This window comes from Cygnus olor, chromosome 3 (assembly GCF_009769625.2).
Source record: "Cygnus olor isolate bCygOlo1 chromosome 3, bCygOlo1.pri.v2, whole genome shotgun sequence".
Classification (NCBI taxonomy): domain Eukaryota; kingdom Metazoa; phylum Chordata; class Aves; order Anseriformes; family Anatidae; genus Cygnus; species Cygnus olor.
The window spans coordinates 32,877,843-32,883,842 of record NC_049171.1 but is presented as its reverse complement, the minus strand read 5'-3'; positions in this window follow the sequence as shown (position 1 = coordinate 32,883,842).

The window sequence follows — 6,000 nt, the reverse complement described above, 5'->3', positions numbered from 1 at the left end:
GCAAAGGGAGCAGGATACTGAGGTCTGAATGCCAGCATCACCAAGTTTCATTCCTCTGCAGGCAGTAACAGATATTTTAAAGGTGCCCATGGGTTGGAAAAAAAAGCAAGAAGTTAACACTGCTGTTCCACTTACTCATACATCTGCCTGACACTTCCAGGACTGCTTGATATGTTCGCAAAAATATTTACGCTTAAACTCAGGTTTCCCAGTGTTTAATCCGACATACCCTGGTTGCTTCTACATTTTCTCTTACAGCCTTCACCAAAGCCACCTTTCTAGGAATTCACACATAGTCTACATGCCTCTTCTTCCCAATTTGCTTTATTTAGGGTTAATATCAATACAGAAACCAAAAATGTTAATTCTAATGCTTTGATTTATGCCCAAAATTTATATAAGATGTCATCTCACGTTACATTTATACAATCTTTTTTTTTAATTTATATTTAATACAAAAGTATTTTGAAATAAAACAATTATTGATTGAACCAAAATTAAAATTTCCATACAAGTGGCTCAGAATGGAGACCACACCAGGCGATACCTCCAGTCAGGCTACAAAATCAGCTTCCAGGTATCTGCCACCCTGCAAATTTTAAACCATGTGGAAATGTAACAGTATATGAATTTCTTCTAATAATGAAATGCATTGTAATAAACTCAGCCGGTTCCCCTTTTCTTACATGCTCTCACGAATAGTGAATCAGTTTTATTGTGTTCTCAATGGCCATAATAAAAGTGTTGGCCCAGAAGATACACTTCTAGGTGTATTAATCCTTTCATATATCAGCTGGGAGATTATGTGCATAAAACTATATAAAATATATAACATAAAACTACAAAGCAATGCTTGTAGTTAGCTTGAAAGGAATCAGCTGTATGGATTTCATCAAAGACTTAAATTGGAGGCAAATGAAGAAAATAAAAAAAGGATTCCAAATGCAACAAACAGTACATAAAATACAAGGCAAAAACTAAAATGTAAATTGCCAGTAGGAATATAAACAAAAAGCAAGTTTTGTATCTAAATAAGCCTGTTCTGCTCTGCAACTGTTTACTCAAGTGCTTGCTAGGGCCTTATGGAAGTAGTGTCGGCGATATGTTTCTGAAGCCACGTAAATAATTGTGTCGGGGACATGGGGAAACCATGCCCATGCCCCAGGCAGGATTTACAACAGTTCTTCCATGAACCCCCACATCGTCTCACATATGCCTTTGTTATTCTCCTGGTTCATTATTTGCGTTTCTAGGTCATTTGTACCTAACTGCTTTATCAGGCTTTGAATTCTATCAGTTGTTCAGCTATAACTGTTAGATTTCATATTTTCAGTTCCTGTTATATTATTTTTGAGCCTACAAGCTATTTTCAAAAACTTAAGTCTTCAACATGCTTTGAATCTTTTTTATCAACATTCATGCTAAAAGCTCCCTGCTGCCATTTAAATCTCCTTACTATTTTTACTATTACAGTGGGAATGAAACACGACTTCTTTCCAGCAGCCTTCTCCATATTTGAAAACTTTTCATATTAACCTCCACTATCTCTTCTGGAGGTTAAACCACTGCTTTCTTTAACCCTTTCATCTACGAGGTCCCTGACCAGTCCGTCTGCCTTTCTCATGAGCATCCCCTTGTTACCAGAGTACTGTGCCCAGGCAGGGGCAGCCACTCTGGCTGCAGAAAGCATGGCTTTACAGACAACACTCCTGTTGACACCACTCAGCATGTTTGCTTCTTGTGCAATAGCCTGACAAATGCTGTCAAACACAATAGCTTGGCCTATTTTCAGTGGATGATCCCTTTGCATCCTGGCTTTTCTTCTGTTGAATATCTACCTCGTTAGTCATTCCCCAGTCTGGATCTGTGCAGCTGAATTCCATCTTTCCTGAGGACAGATCTTTATTCTTATCTTTGATTTTAGGTAGGATTTCTGCATTTTGTCAAAGTCTACTTGAATGCTGCCTTCTGGAGTGCTGGTAGTCTCTCCCAGGCTATTGATGCATGTGAATATAATAAGGCTGCTTTCCAGCTTTTCAAGTAGGACTCTGTGAAACTTAGGACTTAATATAACTTTCCCTCCAGGGTTTCAAAAGCCCTCCCAGGCCTTCATAATACTTCATCCACTGTCACTTTTTTTAAGGCTTTCAAAGCCCAGAAGAGCATGATAAACAAGTGCCAGTTCCACCTGGATTTCTTTGCATCAGAAGGGTGTAGGGTTTGCTTTATAGTGGATAACAGCAGAAATACATCCAGCCCAGTTAGAGAAACCTGCAGAGGACACTTCCAAAGAAAGGTGTGAAAATCTAGATGCATAATAGTCTACCTTGTACCAAATTTATTCCTCATCTCTTATAGTTCAAGCTAGCTTACACTCTGATGCATGAGGTATTAACTTCTCCTTAACTGACCCTTTCTTCCCCTTACAGGTACATCTCAGCTCTCTCACTAACTTGAGCCTGATGGCTAAGACACTTTTACTAGGATGCTGATCTCCTTAGGGTCCCTCTGTAGCAGAAGTATTAAATAAATAAATAAATAAATAAATAAATAAATAAATAAATAAAGCTTTTGGGAGCATGATCCAAACAGGAGATGATGCAGGTGCTCTGACTAACCCCTTTAAGAATACCATCTCTTTACATCATTTACTTAGATGGTACAGGAAGATTTGTCTCCTCATTTAGCCTCCTAAGCTCACAGTCCTGTCCCCCCTCACAACCATCTTGTGTTTACTGGAATGGCAGCAGTACGCTAGTGACAAGGAGTAAACTCAAAATGAAAGGAATCAAAGGGAAAACAAGAAAAGGATCATTTGCAGAGCAAGAAAAGTCTGCAAACAGCATCCATCATTTTATAGCATTAGAAAACGTACATTACCTACGTTCAACAGTCGCTGTCTGCTGCAGTTCTCCTTGCCATTAAAGATTACCACCCCTCAGTCCTGTAATGGAGGGGAAAGGAGGCAGAAAGGGAACAAGCACAAATGGCAGACATTTGGCACTGAAATTCTAGAAAAATATTGTAAAGACAAATGTTCTCTTGAGTCTAAGGGAAAATATTTTTAGAAAACAGAAAAACCATGAAAGCATCTTCCACTGTGGGAAGAAACATCAGCATAAGTTATGAGTTAAGGATAAGAACACACAACTAAAACACATGGCAATAAGATTAAGCAGAGTATTTTTATTGCTTTATTATCTTCTCACATTGGGCAAAACACATAAACCCACAAACCTGCAGCTCTTAAAGCAGTTACACATATGGGAGGAAAAAGCAAGGAACAAGACTGAACACTCCATATCTTTTATCATCTGCTGCCATCTGGAAATATGTGCATTTTCTGCAAGGTCTGGGGACTGTATGGAGTGCTCTAGGTGAGCAAACAAATGATAGAATTTAATTTTTCTCCAAAGTTAATACAGTAATATTAATTCAGTGGATTCTTGATCTTTACAACCGAGGTATTTCAAATTCTGTCAAAATAAATTACCATGCCCATTCTCTTCCCCATCCCTCTTGATGTAGGGAGTGACCAAGTGGCTTAGTTTCTGGCAGATGTCAACCCACCACAGCAGGAAAGCAGGGATACAGCTTAATAAGGACATATGAAAGCATATGCTTTACATGCATGCTTTACATGCATGGCACTTGCTTGAAAAGTTAGAAAGCAGCAAGAGGCAATCAAAGGTATGAGTCATCATACTAATAGGGTTTGATCAACAAGGTGGAGATAAGTCATGCACTTATTCTTGGGTGGGAGTAAGAGATGCTGGGCAGCATGTGTGTGATGCAATGAAGGGAGATGAATGGGATGCAGAAAGAGGGCTGATGCTCAAAGTGAACTGTTACATGTGACAGCATTGTAGAAGAATATACAAAGTATATGCTCTATTTGTTAAAGCCAGTTAAAAATGTTACTAATGAGAGAAGGAAAGACACAGCTATGAAGACAGATAGAAAAGACAGTCTTAGACATTTGAGAGCAAGATTGCAGAACATTAAAATAACTGTGTGTAGGGACCTACAGAATCCCAACACAAATGCAATGCACAGGTTAGAGACCTATGTGACATCCAGGATTGTGATAAGATCCTCAGTCACACAGAAAAAGTATAGTGGAGTGCTTTAGCAAATTAAGTGGTCTTTACAAAGAATGGTTGAGGTTGGAAGGGACTTCAGGAGATTGTCTATCCCAATCCCTCTGCTCAATTAGAGTCACTTGCAGCAGGATCCTCAGGGCAATGTCCAGTCCTGTTTTGAGTATTTCCAAGGATGGAGACCCACAATCTCTCAAGGCAACTTGTTCCAGTTGAGACCACTCTCTCACTTTTTGCACATTGCCTTCTGTCCTGCCTCTGGGCAACCCTGAGAAGAGTCTGGCTCCAGCCTCTTTACTCCCTCCCATCAGGTATACACATTGACCAGATTATCCCCAAGCCTCTCTTCTTTAGTTCCAGTTTTCTCAGCCTCCCTTGTATTAGACACCCATATCCTTTTGTCATCTTTGTGAGTCTTGGCTGGATTCGCTCCAGTATGTTCATGGACTGACTGTACCCAGCATTCCAGATGCATCTCACCAGTGGTGAGAAGAGGGCAAGGATCACCTACCTTGAGCTGCTGGCAACACTCTTCCTCACACAGCCTAGGACATCATTGGTCTTCTTTGCTTCAAGGGTGAGTTATTGGCTTATATTAAACTTGCCCACCAAGACAAGCTGGGACAGAACAAGAACAAGGACCTTTTCTGCCAAGTGACTTTCAAGCCAGTTGCTTACTGGTGCTGGGGTTATTCCTCCCCTATGGCAGGGCTTGGCACTTTGTTGAACTTCATAGGGTTCCTCTGCACATGTTTCTTCAGCCTTTTCAGGTCCTCTGAATTGTAGCGCACCCATGTGGTCTAGCAAACACTACTCCAACTTTTCTGTCATCTGCAGCCTTGGTGAAGGTGTACTCGGTCTCATCATCTAGGTTATTAGTTAAGAAGTTAAAAAGTACTTGCCCCAGTATTGACCCCTGAGATACATCACTAGTGACTGGTCTCCAGCTGGACTCCAGCTATTCATCCATAAATGACACTGAAAAGGATTTTAGTCTTGACAGGCAACAACAGCTCTAAAGGAAAGAGTAGATTCTGATTTCCGATTGCGAGACTTCAGCAGAGGAAGGGTTGCTGAGCTCATGTGCAAGACTGTTAGAGGTCAGGGTAAAAGAGATGAGCAAGGCTGAGCGGAACCTGAACTAGAAGCTGAAATGGACCATGAAGCTCTTCCAAGGGCAGGCTGAAGGAACAGTGAGAAAACTATGAGGAGAATTAGGAACAAAGAGTTATGGACACTAAACTTCTAAAGCATCAAGAATGACAGCTAAAATAGCAATTCATGTGAAAAATAATCTGAACATTAATTCAATTAGTATTTTTATGAAGTATTTTGGCATAAAGACTTCTTGGAGATCTTTTAACTGCCACTTCAGTCCCTGAGCAGCAATAAGCTCTATACCTGAAAGGATTGCTCCTGTTACAGGAAACAATACAGTCCCCGAGGTTCTCCATGAGCACAAGAGGCCTGCCAGAATTGAGTTCATCACATCGTGTTATGTATACTATTTCTGCTGAAGTTAATGACAAGCTCCCACAAACTTAGAATCACAGAATCATAGAATATCCTGAGTTGGAAGGGACCCACAAGGATCATCGAGTCCAACTCCTGGCTCTGCACAGGACCACCCAAAAATCAGACCATATGTCTGAGAGCGTTGTCCAAACACTTCTTGAACTCCAGCAGGCTTGGTGCCATCAGCACTGCCCTGAGGAGCCTGTCCCAGTGCCCAACCGCCCTCTGGGTGCAGAACTTTTCCCTAACACACAGCCTGTCCCTCCCGTCCCAGCTCCATGCCGTTCCCTCGGGTCCTGTCGCTGTCCCCAGAGAGCAGAGCTCAGCGCCTGCCCCTCCGCTCCCCTCGTGAGGGAGCTGCAGGCCGCCATGAGGCCTCCCCTCA